A 15,340-nucleotide genomic window follows, 5' to 3' on the forward strand; every position below is an offset into this window, starting at 1 on the left:
AAATTCAAACTATTCAACTCACAAAATTAGAGTAGTTAATATATTAAGAAAGAAAATAGAATTAAATCAAAAGAAAATGTAACCAATAAAACAAATATATCCAACAGGTGTTTTTTGTTTTGTTTTGTTTTGTTTTTTAAAGATTTTATTCATTTATTTGACAGACAGAAATCACAAGTAAGCAGAGAGGCAGGCAGAGAGAGAGAGGAGGAAGCAGGCTCCCCGCTGAGCAGAGAGCCCGATGCAGGGCTCAATCCCAGAACCCTGGGATCATGACCTGAGCTGAAGGCAGAGGCTTTAACCCACTGAGCCACCCAGGCGCCCCTCCAACAGGTGTTTTTTGGGGAAAAAGAAAACAAACAAAATAAACATGTCAAATTTGATAGGCACACACAAAGGAAAGAAAAACATAAATAAAATAAGAAATGGGCAATATACTAGGAATGTTTTATTACAAAATGATGAACATCAGTATACGGAGATAAACAGAAATCTCAGTATTGACAGAATACCCATTGAATGATTAATGGAAAAATTGTGATGGCCAGAATTGACTCAAAAGTTGAAAACCTGAAACTTATAACAGAAACTCTTCAACATTTTTGAATGGTATCTGATAGCATTTGGAAAGCTCTGCAGCTTTGTGAGACCATGAGATCATACTTCTTAAAGACATCCTACTGACTAGTCCCTCCATTTACTAAAACATTCTAAACCACAATAATTAAAGCAGAGTGATACTGATACAAGAAGAGTTTTTCACTGAAACAAAATAGAGAGCACAGAAACAGACACTAGACTTTAACAGAACTTAATATGTAAAAATCACTATCAACAGGAAACTTGGGGAAATTGTTCTATTTATTGCATAAAATAGTGTTGCAATAGTGTCGTAAAGATAGCTAGCTATTTGGTGATACAAAAAATTATAAATTTCAATGATTTGGAGATCCAAGCATAATAAAAACAAAAACTATACTATAACATGAATATTTACCTTTACCTTGAATAGGAAAAGACTTTCTAAACTTACACACAAAAGAAAACATCACATTCCATTTGACTGCATAAAAATTTTAAACCTCAGGGTGTCATTAAACATAAAACCAAACAGCAAATTGGGGCGCCTGGGTGGCTCAGTGGGTTAAGCCTCTGCCTTCAGCTCAGGTCATGATCTCAGGGTCCTGCGATCCAGCCCAGCATTGGGCTCTCTGCTCAGGGGGCGCCTGCTTCCCTTCCTCTCTGCCTGCCTCTCTGCCTACTTGTGATCTCTCTCTGTCAAATAAATAAAGAAAATCTTTTTAAAAAAAGAAGGCTAAAGAAAGACTATAAAAAAAAAATTAACCTCACTAGAGATCAAATAAAAGCTAAAATTTTAAGTGGCAAAATGCTCACTTTTTTCTATGAAATTAACAAAGATTACAAAATTGAACAGTCACTAGTGATGAAGTTATAATAATATAAGCACTCATACTTCTGATGAGAATTAATCAATCTAACATTTCTTGAAAGTCATTTAACACTATCAACCATGTTTAAATGTTCCACCTTTTAATCCAGTTTGTCTATCTATTACTAATCTACTGTGAATAACAAAGTACTCCCAAATTTAGCATCTTATAGCACATTTTCTATTGAGATATATTTAACATATAATATTGCGTAAATCTAAGGTGTTCAACATGTAAATTTGACATTTATACATTGTAATGTGATTACCATTGCGGTGATAATTAGCTCCTGTATCACGTTCCATAATCATCATTTCTTTTTAGTGGTTGGAATAACTAAATTCTAGTCTTACAGGTTTGAGGATTATAATACAATATTGTTGTCTATATTCACTATAGACAATAACATTTATCTTACACAGTTTCCACAGGTCAGGAATCTGGGAGGAGTTTGGGCTAGATGGTTCTGGCCAGGATTTTTCAAGCTGTTGGCCAGGTCTGCAGTTATCTGAAGGCCTGACTGAGGCCAAATGATCTGCTCCCAGGACATTTCATTCACATAGCTGTTGGCAGGTGCCTCAGTTCTTTACCACAAGGGCCCCTCATAGAGATGCTCAAGCGTCTTCACAACATGTCAGCTTTCTGCTGCCAGTGTGAGTGATCCCACAGAGAGAGAAAAGAGGCCACAATGACTTTCATGACCTAGCCTCAGAAGTCACCCTTCACCCTTAACCAATATCCTATTGGTTAAACAAAAAAACTCTATTTAGTGTGGGTTGGAGGTAGGGAGACTTAGACAAGGGCAAGAATACCAGAAGAAGCAGATCATTGGGAGCCCTATTGGAGGCTCATCACCACAGTCTACTTGCAGGAATCTACTTAATCTACTTTAATCAAATAATCTAAAATGCAGAGAAGACTTTAGGCATTAAGGTAGTCATCAAAATAGGGGCACCTGGGTGGCTCAGTGCATTAAGCCTCTGCCTTTGGCTCAGGTCATGATCTTAGGGTCCTGGGATCGAACCCCACATTGGGCTCTCTGCTGGGCTCCCTAGCCTGCTTCCCGCTCTTTCACTGTCTGCCTTTCTGCCTACTTGTGATCTCTCTCTCTCTGTCAAATAAATAAATAAAATCTAAAAAAAAAGTCATCAAAATAACATTGATCATAGTAACAATTTGGAATCACAATATTCAGCAACAGAGCTGTTCAAATAAATTATGGCATAGTTATCCAATGGAATATTATATTTGGTCATACATTCATTAAATAAAGGTTTTAAATTGTTTTTGGAAAATGCTACTCTCTGGTGTTTTGTGGCAAAAATTATTTAAACCTTACATATAATACTGAGTGTTTATGATGTGCTAAGAACAGTGTTAACATGTATTAACTTAATCCTCACTATAGCTCTACAAAGTAGATCACTACCTCATTCCATATTATAGCTAAGGAAACTCAGTTACCACTGATAGTAAGTAAATTGCCCAGATTACCGTAAGTAGAAAGTGGAAAAGCCAGAATTCAAACCTAAGTTATCTGACACTGTTAACCACTATACTATATTAACTTATATAAAGTATCATAGTATCATATAAAATATATCATTTTCATATTTCTGTATATACTTATTTGTATAGCAAAAGGACAAGAAGAAAACACCCCAAAATATTAATGCTTACTACCTCTGGATGATGGGATTGTGAGTGATTATTTACTTTATCTTTTGTACTTCATTTTCAAAATTTTTTTTTTAAGATTTTATTTATTTATTTGACAGACAGAGATCACAAGTAGGCAGAGAGGCAGGCAGAGAGAGAGGGGGAAGCAGGCTCCCTGCTGAGCAGAGAGCCTGATGTGGGGCTCGATCCCAGGATGCTAGGATCGTGACCTGAGCCAAAGGTGGAGGCTTTAACCCACTGAGCCACCCAGGTGCCCCATCATTTTCAAAAAAAAATTTTTTTAAGATTTTATTTATTTACTTGACAGATGGAGATCACAAGTAGACAGAGAAGCAGGCAGAGAGAGAAGAGGAAGCAGGGTCCCCATGTGGGGCTCGATCCCAGGACTCCGCGATCATGACCCAAGCCGAAGACAGAGGCTTTAACCCACTGAGCCACCCAGGCACCCCCATTTTCAAAATTTTCTAACATGGGTGTCTACTACACAGATTACCAGAAATAACACTTCCAAGGACCTACAAATACTGCTGGGACACTGTGCCTAGATTCTAGAAGCAAGAAAGCACAATTTTTAAAAACTCATTGATTTTGGAAGAGCGTTACCAAAACGATTTCATTTTCAGCCCAACACACTGCAAAATCATTTTGTGGAAGGTGGATTGTATTAGCCTATGTGAGTGTATTGTGTACACAAATACAGAAAGAATGACCACAGGTATTTTTAGAGCGTTTTGTGGAGTTTACAAAGCTCATTTACATCTTCACTTGATAAGCCAGCTTACTTCTGCAATTAACACCCTTCCCAACAGCTTAGACCACTCCTGAGGTGTTTGAAAAATGCGCTTTGTTCATCAGAACTGAACACAGCCAGATTGTTCTAGGACACGTGGTTGTACAACCTTCACTGAGGAAAGCAAGCAACTGTATGTGTGCACACCACAGGCTGAATTCGTTCAAGAGAACTGAAGTATGTTTGAGTTGAATTTTTCCTCCTCTGGCTAAATGGTTACTTTAACTGTGCTCCTTTGAAAGCTTTATTACACAGCCATGAAAATACTGAGCTTTTAAGTCTGCTGATGGGAAGCAAGTAATCTCATTCTTTAAAGATGCACTCATCACTCATTCTTTCAGGTCAGTAGGGTCACATTGCAAGATGTGCACAGCTGAATTAGAAAGTTAATGGTTGAATTTTCATAGCTAAGTATCTTAACCACTGCTCTTCGGGTGTCCCCAGCAGAATTTTGTGGAAGGGTATATTTTCATTATTTCTAGCCAAATTTTTAAGCATGCATGTTTTATTGCAGGAACTAAGTAATTCTCCATGGGGCGGGGGGGGGGGGTGCAGGGAACAACGACTGTAGCACATATTATATATATCTTCCAGTTTCTTATGTAAGAAGACCTGAAGGAATGGGTGTTCACTTCTCTGTAAGGCAAATGGTGCCATCTTTAATGATGCTAGTTGCCAAAGGCAACATTCTAATAGCTTGGAAAACACTTGGTTAACAAGACTGGAGATTTCATAAAAATTATGAACCACATAATACCAAAAGAGCCAGGAGTTTACTATGTTTAAGATCATAGAGGGGTACTTGGTGGCTCAGTTGGTTGAACACTCAACTCTTGATTTTGGCTCAGGTGGTGATCTCGGGCTGTGGGATCAAGTCTCAAAATGGGCTCCATGGTCAGTAGGGAGTCTGCTTGAGATTCTCTCTCTCTCCCTCTCTCCCTGCTAGAGCACCCCCACATGCATATATACTCTCTCCCTCTCTCTCAAATAAATCTTTTTTTAAAAATAAATAATAAAACAATAAAACAGTCAACACTCTTTTTAGATTGACAAATATTGTGGAAATGCTAGCCACGTTTAATATTGGTCACGAAAGCTCAAGGAGCCAAAATTCTATCTGATGGCCTTTACAGTTATATTTTTGGAGAGACTATTTCTGACAAAGTTACATTACTGATGTTCCAAAGAATTACCAAGGATGTTCAGGGCAAAAACCTGCCTGACCAACTTATATGGTAGATCTTATTCATAAAGTGTATACTACCATCAAAAGGGACAAACTCAGGGCGTTTGGGTGGCTCCGTGGGTTGGAGCTTGTGCCTTCAGCTCAGGTCATGATCTCAGGGCCCTGGGATTGAGCCCCGCATCGAGCTCTCTGCTTGGCAGGGAGCCTGCTTCCTCTTCTCTCTGCCTGCCTCTCTGCCTACTTGTGATCTCTTGTCAAATAAATAAATGAAATCTTTAAAAAAAATTATTTAAAAAAAAAAGGGACAAACTCTGATGCACACATTCATGTTAAACAAGCAGTTGGTATTTACCTTCTTTAGATGTTGGATTTGCATATTGGGTTTACCAAAAACCACACAAGATTTCTAAAATCTCTGAAGGCCAGCTGCACTCATCAGTATCCAGTAGGTGTTTCCATACGGAAAATGATGGAAATCATGTTAGAAGATATTTTTAAAATGACTTCAAATAAATGCTCAATAACCTTGGGAATGACATAGAAAAATCTTACTGATCTAAATCTACTAGAAAAAGATAAAAAAGCTGAAGAAGCCTAAATTTGAATTGGACAAACTAATGAAGGCAATAATTCTGGAAAATCTTTTGGGAAATAAAAATGCCTAGCTTAGCAAAAGATGATGATAGATTTAAGCTACGGACCCAAGAATCTCACTGACGAAGAATTCTTATGGAGAGAGCGGAGGAAGCAAGTGAGTGGTTGAGAGAATACAACATGTAACATTTTAAAAATATCAAATAAAATTTTTTGCCTTCACAGAATCTATTATATTCACTTCATGCACAATTTATTCTCCTCTTTGTTCTATTGTCTTTAACTTCTTTGCCAAATGGTAGCCAGTATTTAAATTCTTTCTTCATAGAAGAAAGCACAAAGAACTATTATTTAAAAACAGCAACAACAACAACAAGGGTGAGCCTGGGTGGCTCAGTAAGTTGAGCATCTGCGTTCCACTCTCAGGTCATCTCAGGGTCCTGGCATCAAGTCCCGCATCAGGCTCTGCTTGGCGGGGAGTGTGCTTCTCCCTCTGTGCTCTCCATGTGTCTATCTGTCTCTCTCTCCCAAATAAATAAGTAAAAAAGATTTTTTTAAAAATAAAATTAAAAAAAATTTTTTTTAAATCATAATCAATGTATATGCAATCACATTTATATACCAGTAGAAAAGGATGGAGAAAACCAAATCAGGAATGAGAAAACAGTAGAGACCAAAAATAAAAACCCATTTTTAAAATCAATCACACAGTGCCAGTAATATTAAACCTTTATTGAGAGGGCCTACTATGTGCCAGACAACATCTACCATTTGTCATATACAATCCCACTGTTTACAACCAATCTGACTGTGTCAGCTGGATCCTCTGGAAAGCAGATGGAGCTTTCCTGGGGGACAATGCCTGTGAAAGATAAAAGGGTGGAAAAAGTAGGATTGGGCAGGACATCTTCAGAACACACTGAAGGTTTGACATTGATTAAATGTCAGGTTGGACAGGGAGAGTCTCACTGAGACCTCACTGCTGTCCGACAAAGCCTTGGCCATCAGGAACACTGGAGAACATTTGCCCATGGAGGAGTGTCGTCTTGGGCTGAAATGACTATGCCCACACCCCCCTGAGCTCAGTCACTAGCTGGGGGGCTACTAGGAGGATCATGATCTCGCCTCAAAATCTGGGATGACTCCTGAAGGTCCTAAGAGCAAAAGCACTCCTCAGAGCCAAAGAGCTAGCTAGTTCCTTCCTGCAGGGAGCTCTGCACGGTATACCTTATGGCCGCCACAGTGAAAAAGGTTTTATGATGATCCCGGCTTTTCAGAAAGTAAAATGAAGCACAGAGGTTATGTAAATTTCCTGACGTTACACAGCCAGTAAAAGAGCTAATAAATGTCTCCTCTGTTCCTTGTGGTCGATAGTAAAACTTATTCTATAATTTATTGGAGTTTTTAGAAATGCTCAACGTTTATCAATAAGTCATTTAAAAATGCCTTCTTTAAAACATCAACTGTTTCATGTTGTTTTTAAATCTGCCAAGCATACAAAAAGACAACCATGCCAAAAACAAACAAATAATTAAAGACGACTGTGTGAAAGTTTTCATTTTCGAAAAGCAAAATGATGTGGGAGAATCTATTCCAAGCTCCAGCAATGTTCAGTCCTACTTGTCTTTTCCTTCCAGGCAAAAGGTGGTGTTGTTTTTAACAATTAAATCTCTGGGCTTCAGTCAAAGGTGCTAGGTTTCAAGGCGGATGAAGAGTTTACAACCGTAGTTCTAAACATCTGAAAACTGGAATCGCAGGAAAGTGCTCAGAGACCCATAATTACAGGAGCACTCCCAGGTGTTGCTATAACAATTTTATTGCCAACACACTGCTCTCTTTTACCTCCTACACTAGGGAGGTATGAAGGGCCAGAGGAAACCGTCAAGCAGCAGGCAGTCCAGCGGTTAGAGACACCGTTTGCCTAATGACATTTTCTAAATCAATTTCTTTATTACCTAGAGACCCTTCTCCTTCTCCTTCCTCTTCAGTTGTCATGTTTTCCTGACTCTGAGGAAAACACTGCTTTGGGCAAGCCTGAGAGCCCAGGTGGCCTAGGCCTTAAGAACTCTAGACTCCTCCATTCTTGCTAATTCTTTCACCATAATCTGTCAAGGGAAACAAGCAGAGGGAAACCTAGGGGAGAAAATTTTAGAGCCAGAGTTGGGATCACCTTTGCATGAAATGTAATTCTTCTGGCTCTTTAGCTTTGTTTTGTTTTTTTTAAGATTTTATTTATTTTTTTGACAGAGATCACAAGTTGGCAGAGAGGCAGGCAGAGGGGTGGGGGGAGCAGGCTCCCTGCTGAGAAGAGAGCCCAATGCGGGGCTCGATCCCAGGACCCTGAGATCATGACCTGAGCCGAAGGCAGCGGCTTAACCCACTGAGCCACCCAGGTGCTCCTTTAGCTTTGTATTTAACATAACTTTTGAAGAACACAGCCTAAGTTTATTGTAGAACAATCAGAGAGGAGAAAGAGAGAAAGAAGGAAAGAAAGAGGGAGGGAGGGAGGGAGGGAAGGAAATGAAGCACCAGAAGGAAGGAGAGAGGAAAGGAAGGAAAGAAGGAAGAGAGGGAAGGAGGGAGGGAAGGAGGGAGGGGACAGGAAGAAAGGAAGAAAATCGCCACCCAGAGCTCCCTGACAGGTTGGTGCATGTCCTTCCAGTCTCTCACTCCGGTGTTATTTTGTTGTTACTCCTTAACTAGTATTTTGTAACCAGTTCTTCTTTACCCATCATAAACTTCTTTTTATGTCAGTAAATTAATTTCTATAAATTTGTACATGTCTGTAACACAATGTATTCGAAGACTATCTCATCATGGAACATGTAAAATTTTTTCTTTTTCTTCTTTTTTTAAATTAAAAATAACCATTAGGGGCATCTGGGTGGCTCCATCAGTTAAGCGACCGACTTTTGGGTTTCAGCTCACATCATGATCTCAGGGTTGTGAGACTGAGCTCCACCTTGGGCCTGTGCTCAGCAGGGAGTCTTTATGTGAAAGATTCTCTCCCCTCCGCTCCTCCCCCCAGTCATGTGTACTCTATCTCACATACGAGTGTGCTCTCTCTCTCAAAATAATCCTTTTTAAAAAGTAAAAAAATATATATATATATATAGTGAACATCCATGTAAGCCAAATATTTTTGTAAGTTTTTAAAATAAAATTCACAAAACAAAATTTACCATTTTAACAGTGTTAAAATGTACAATTCAGAAGTTGCTTGTATAGTCACAAGATTGGGCAACCATCACTGCCATCTAGCTCCAGAGCATTTCCATCACCCTCAAAAGACTCCCCATACTATTAGCAATCACACCCAAGTTCTCTCTTCTCAACCCCCTGGCAACCACTTATCTACTTTCTGGCCTATGGGTTTACCTCTCCTGGATGTTTCATACGAATAGAAGGATACTATGTCTAGCTTTTTATGCCTGGCTTCTTTCACTTAACATGTTTCAAGATTCATCCATGTTGTGGCACTTTGGTGCCACAGGAATCAGTGCCTCATTCCTTTTAACGGCTGAATATTTGGCTGATGTTTGGGTTGTGCTGACAAAACTAGGGAAACGGGCGCCTGGGTGGCTCAGTCAGTTAAGCGTCTACCTTCTGCTCAGGTCATGGTTTCAGGGTGCTGGGATCAATCCCGCAGTGGGGGGGGGGTTCTTTACTCAGCAAAGAGTCTGCTTCACCCTCTCCCTTTGCCCCTTTCCCAGCTTGTATGCACTGTCTCCAACTCTCTCTCAAATAAATGAATAAAATTCTTAAAAACAGAAACAACTAGGGAACCATCTCTGTGACTCTTCTGCCATATGCTGACGTGGAAACCTGCTTATATGGCAGAGGCGCAGGAACAGCCCCTAGGAAAGAGCAGGGCTAGAGAGTGAGCTCCACAGCCAAGGACAAAGACAAGGCTATTAGTACACTGGGGGTGGGGAAAGGAAACTTGGATTTACAAGTGATTTTTTTGCTTTGTTCTTAAAAATGTTGTTCCATTGGGTGCCTGGGTAGCTCTGTTGGTTAAGCATCTGCCTTTGGCTCAGATCATGATCCTAGAGTTCTGGGATCAAGTCCTGCATCAGGCTCCTAAGAGCCTGCTTCTGCCTGTAACTGCCACTCCCTGGCTTGTGCACTCTCTCTCTCTTTCTGGCAAATAAATAAATAAAATCTTTTTTTAAAACAATGTTGCTCCATTATCTTTACAATGAGAATACATTTTTCTAAAGCCAGACAGCTTGGCTTAATGGCTATGGTTATTGTTCTGACGCAAAGATGACCGTGTTTAATGTGCCCATTACACCCTATGTACCATGAGGGATCTGCAGCCAAGGAAAACTGCGTGAACTTGCTCCCCTAATGTATGTATATGTGTGTGTGTGTGTGTGTGTATTTTTTTTTTTAATCAGAAAAAGAAGAATCCTATATTGAGCCAAGTAGTGAGTTCTCTCACAATGTGAAAAAATAACTAAAATGTGGGCTTTAAACATAGTTAAGGTCTAAAAGTTCTCTCCTTCAGGTGAGTAAAGAATCTGGCAGCCTGGTCCTCTAAGCTGTCTGGCATAGCTGATTCAAGGAATATGCACCACAATAAGCTCAAGTTGGTGGTATTTTCTGCACAGAGCACACTGTGCAGTTTCACTTCATACTTAAATCCCTAGCAATGCTGTTTTCTGAGCTCCTTTGATTGGAGAGAGACCATTCCATACAATGCTATTTTTCCCATGCTTCCTATCAACATTAAGTCTCCTTTTCCATTTCATACAATGTCCATTTCACTAGATACCTTGCAGTAAAGATTTCTTAGAGAAGATATAAAAACATAACCATGCGGGCACCTGATGGCTCAGTCAGTTAAGCTTCCACCTCTCGATCAGGCCTCAGGTCATGGGTCTCCATGTAGTGAAGTAGAGCTCCATATAGGGCTCCGCGCTCCGCACTCAGCATAGAGTCTGTTTGTCCCTCTCCCTCTGCTCCTCCCTGCTTCTCTCTCTCCCTCTCATTCAAATAAATAAATAAAATATCTTGGGGCATCTGGGTGGCTCACTCGTTGAGTGTCTGCATTCAGCTCGGGTCACAATCTCACTGGAGTCGAGCCCCACATGGGGATCCCTGTTCCCAGGGAGCCTGCTTCTCCCTCTCCCACTCCCCCTGCTTATGTTCTCTCTCTCACTGTGTCTCTCTGTCAAATAAATAAATAAATAAATAATCTTTAAAAAAAAAAAAATAGAATAAAACAGGGTGCCTGGGTGGGCTCAGTTGGTTGAGTGACTGCCTTCCCCTAGGGTCATAAACTTGGAGTCCTGCATCAGGTCCCTGCTCAGCAGGGGGTCTGCTTCTCCCTCTGCCCTTCCCCCTCTCATGCTCACTCTCTTTCTCTCACTCTCTCTCAAATAAACTCTAAAATAAAATAAAATATCTTATTTATTTATTTATTTATTTGACACAGAGAGAGAGAGAGAGCACAAGCAGGGGGAGCAGCAGAGGGAGAGGAGGAGCAGGGAGCCCAACTCGGTGCTTGATTCCAGGACCTTGGGACCAAGACCTGAGCCAAAGGTAGATGCTTAACCAATTGAGCCATCCAGGAACCCCTAAATAAATAAAATCTTAAAAAAAAAAAAAAGCAAGAAAAAGATGATAAATCAGTCTGTATTAAAATGAAGAGCATTTATGTTAATTAATTGACTGGGAAATACTTCCAGTATGTGTGTGTATAAATATAAAATAACATTGTTTGCTATAAATATCTTACAATGTTACTTGTCAATTATACCTCAAAGCTGGGGGAAAAAACAACAATAATTATCTATTTTAAAGTATTTGGATTTTATTATTATTTATATTTCATGTATTTATATTTTAAATATTTGTTTACTTAATATGATTAAATACTTAATAATTATTATTTAATAATAAATTACTAAATATTATCAAATATTCCTTCAAACCTGGAATTGAACACACCAGGCACACCTCCCTACACAAATTAAATTAAATTAAGAACATTTGAAAGATCACACTAAGAGATCTAAAAGGCAAAAAAAAAAAGAGATCTACAAGGTAACCTACAGGGTGGGAATAGATATTTGCAATACATTTATGTACACATATATTATGCACACACATACACACACTCACAGCCCTCAAAGGATTCATATCCAGAATACGTATAAAACGCTTATGAATCGGTAAGAAAAAAAAGAGAGTCAAGTAGGAAAATACAAGACTCCAGACATTTCACAAAAGGCCAATAAGCACCTGAAAATGTGCTCAACTTATCAGTCATTAAGGATATGTGGATTAAAGCTAAAAATGTGACCAGAATGACTAAAATGAAAAAATCCTGAATACCAATTATTGGCAAGGATATGGAACAAATAGAACTCTCATACACTACCGGTAGAGTACAAAGTGGTACAAACACTTAGGAAAATCATTTGCCAATATCTCTAAAAAGTGAACATATGCATTATTCTATGATACAATAATTCTACCCCTACTATATATACCCAACAAAAATGTATCCATATGTTCACCAGAAGACATGTACTATAAGGTTCATCAAAGCCACCAAAATATCTATGAAAAAATTATGGGACACTCAAATGATGAAAGTTATATTGTAAGGAAAAGGAGTGCTCTAGAGCCATATACAATAATACAGATGAATCTTAAAACATGGTATAGCAAAAAAAAAAGAAAAGGATAGAAAAGAATACATGCTATCCAATTCCATTTATATAAAGTATAAACACAGGCAAAATTAATCTACATTATTGGAAGTCAGGGAAAAGGTAGTGACTGGAAAGGAACATGGGTGGGGGGAGCTTCTGAAAAAAACTAGTAATGTTGCATTTCTTGAACTGGATGCAAGTTACATGGGCATGCTGTTAGCAAAAGTCATTGAGCTATACATTTATGATAATGCCCTTTTTTTTTTTCAAGTAGGCTCCACACCCAGTGTGAGGCTTGAACTTAAGATCTGGAGATCAAGAGTCACATGCTCTACTGACGGAGCCAGCCAAGAGCCCCAATAATGTCCTTCTTTTTATGTTTTACACTTTGATGAAAAGTTTGAAAATAAATGTACCCAGGGAAGCTTAAATTTTTAGTGGCTAAATGTTTCTCTTATCTGCAAATACTTTTCAAATTATTTAGTTTTTCAGATTTCTACTTATGGAATTTTTGGTACTAGCATCAAATTGTTTCTTACCAGTTGGCCTTTCTGAACCTCTGTTTTCTCATCTGTGAAATGAGGACAACAGTAGAATTTAAAAGTCAGTGTGATTTTTAGGGGTTCCTGGCTGACTCAGCCAGAAGATGCAACACTGGATCCTGGGGCTGTAAACTCACGCCCCATGTTGTATGTAGAGATTACTAAAACAGGTAAGTAAACTTAAAAAAGGAAATAAAAGCCAGTGTGATTTTTTTAAAGTGCTTAGCACGTTGCTTGGCACAAATGTTCAGTGATAATTTAATGCTTTTCTCTAAACCTATGGGACTTCCCATGTGGCTCATATAGCATCCTGCACTAACCCCTGTCTTAGCATTTCTTACTGACGATTTTCCAAGACTGTGAGGCACTGGACAGCTGAGAGTGTGTAGTATACAATATTCCCAGAGTCTAGTTCAGCATCCGGCATAGAATAAGAACTTGGTATTTATTAAGTAGATGACTGAATAAGTAAGTTTGCAGTATATTTTATTGCTAAATTATGTAATCGCATTCATTTTCCCTGAAACAAGTTTTCTTGGTTTCTTTCATCCATTAATAATTTCCCCCCAAATATCCTTTCTACCCTCCCCTCATATTCTTCATTACTTGTCTTGTTAGGGCAGCTGTAGAACTTCAATTTTACAACTGCTAAATCTAAATAACTTCATTTCTACCCCCCACTCAACCTTCTTTAAAAAGCCTTTCAAGTCATAATTTTTCCACTCTGGGCCAAATGTACAGACTTATTTTTGATAAATAAACTGGTTTGGCCATTCCAAATGTTATAATTTCTACAACATTTCAACATGATTAAGAGAAAATAATCTGGGGCTAAGAACCGTGGTTATCCAACTGAATGGAAGATAAAGGAAGAAACCAGAAATCCCCAACTAAAGCCAGTTTTTTGTTTGCTTTCCACGGATGACATGACATGCTTAATAACTTTACTCCTGAGGGAGGATATCCCATTCCGAAAAGCACACTATGTGATCAAGGCAAGGGAGAGGAAACAACTGCTTGGTAAACATATAATATAAAACAGTTCTGGCTGCTGTCACTCCTTCTCCCTCAAATCTAGGAGGTTCATAAACCTACTTTCATCAAAATCATCTCTTGGGCTTGAAATTAGACAGCTCCCACCCCCAGCCTTCCATGGCTCTATGGTTTCTTTCAAATACTTTTCATCTTATTGACATCTCATACACACATAAGAGAGGTACAAAACTCTCCAAACCTTTCTGATCTCTCCTTACTTTATTTTTTTTAACATTTTATTTATTTATTTGACAGAGCCAGTGAGCACAAGCAGAGTGAATGTCAGAGGGAGAGGGAGAAGCAGGCTCTCCACTGGGCAGGGAGCCCGATGTGGGGCTCTATCCCAGGACCCTGGGATCATGACCCGAGACAAAGGCAGACACTTAACCAACTGAGCCACCTAGGTGCCCTTCTCTACTTTTCATTAAGAAAAAAATGAATATGTACCCATTTTTTTACATATTATGCAATTGTAGCACTGTGCTTATATTATATACACTATAAAACATAAAATAATGTGTAAGAAGATCTTAAAATGTATCATAAGATAAAATTTTTGGAACTATGTATGAGGAAAGATGTTACCCTAGACTTACTGTGGTGATCACTTTGCAATATATACAGATATCAAATCACTGTGTTGTATACCTGAATATATTACATGTCAACTATACCTCAATAAAAAAGGAGAAAAAAGAATGAGAAAAAAATATCTTCTGGGATAAGGCCATTAAGAGAACACCTTCTTTCTCCTTTGTAATAATTTAAAGTTAATCCCAGAAAATAGTTAAGGGCTGGTTTTTAGTTCTTTTTAAAGAGTAAAACTGTTTTTTCCACACTTGATCTTAGCCAAAAGGCCAAGAAGCAGTATCAGTAAAAATGTTTTTTCCAAAAGGAACTAAACTCTCCAAACATTTTAAATGTTTCCAAGGCTAACATTTAAGCTAAATGACTACTTAGCTATGAATGAAGCAATGGATTAGCTCATTTTAGCTCTACATGTACCTACCTATGTAACGGCTAGGTAAATTTCATTTGTAAAATGGGCATGCTCACCTGGATGAGGCCCAAAGCTTCTCAAGAGTGTGATGCGTGACTAGCACCACCTTGTGGACATTCCTTTAGAAACACATGCTGGGCCACCCGAGTGGCTCAGCGGGTTTAAGCCTCTGCCTTCAGCTCAGGTCATGATCTCAGAGTCCTCAGATCAAGCACCGCATGGGGCTCTCTGCTCAGCGGGGAGCCTGCTGCCCCCTCCCCCTGCTTCTCTGCCTACTTGTGATCTCTCTCTCTCTCTGTCAAATGAATAAAATCTGAAAGAAAGAAAGAAACTAACAAACAAACAAACAAAGGAAGAAAGAAAAAAAGACATGTTAAGGGAAGTTAATGGCCAG

The sequence above is a fragment of the Mustela putorius genome, unplaced genomic scaffold, assembly GCF_011764305.1.
Source record: "Mustela putorius furo isolate JIRA1106 unplaced genomic scaffold, ASM1176430v1.1 tig00537227_pilon_pilon_pilon, whole genome shotgun sequence".
NCBI classification, from domain to species: Eukaryota; Metazoa; Chordata; class Mammalia; order Carnivora; family Mustelidae; genus Mustela; species Mustela putorius.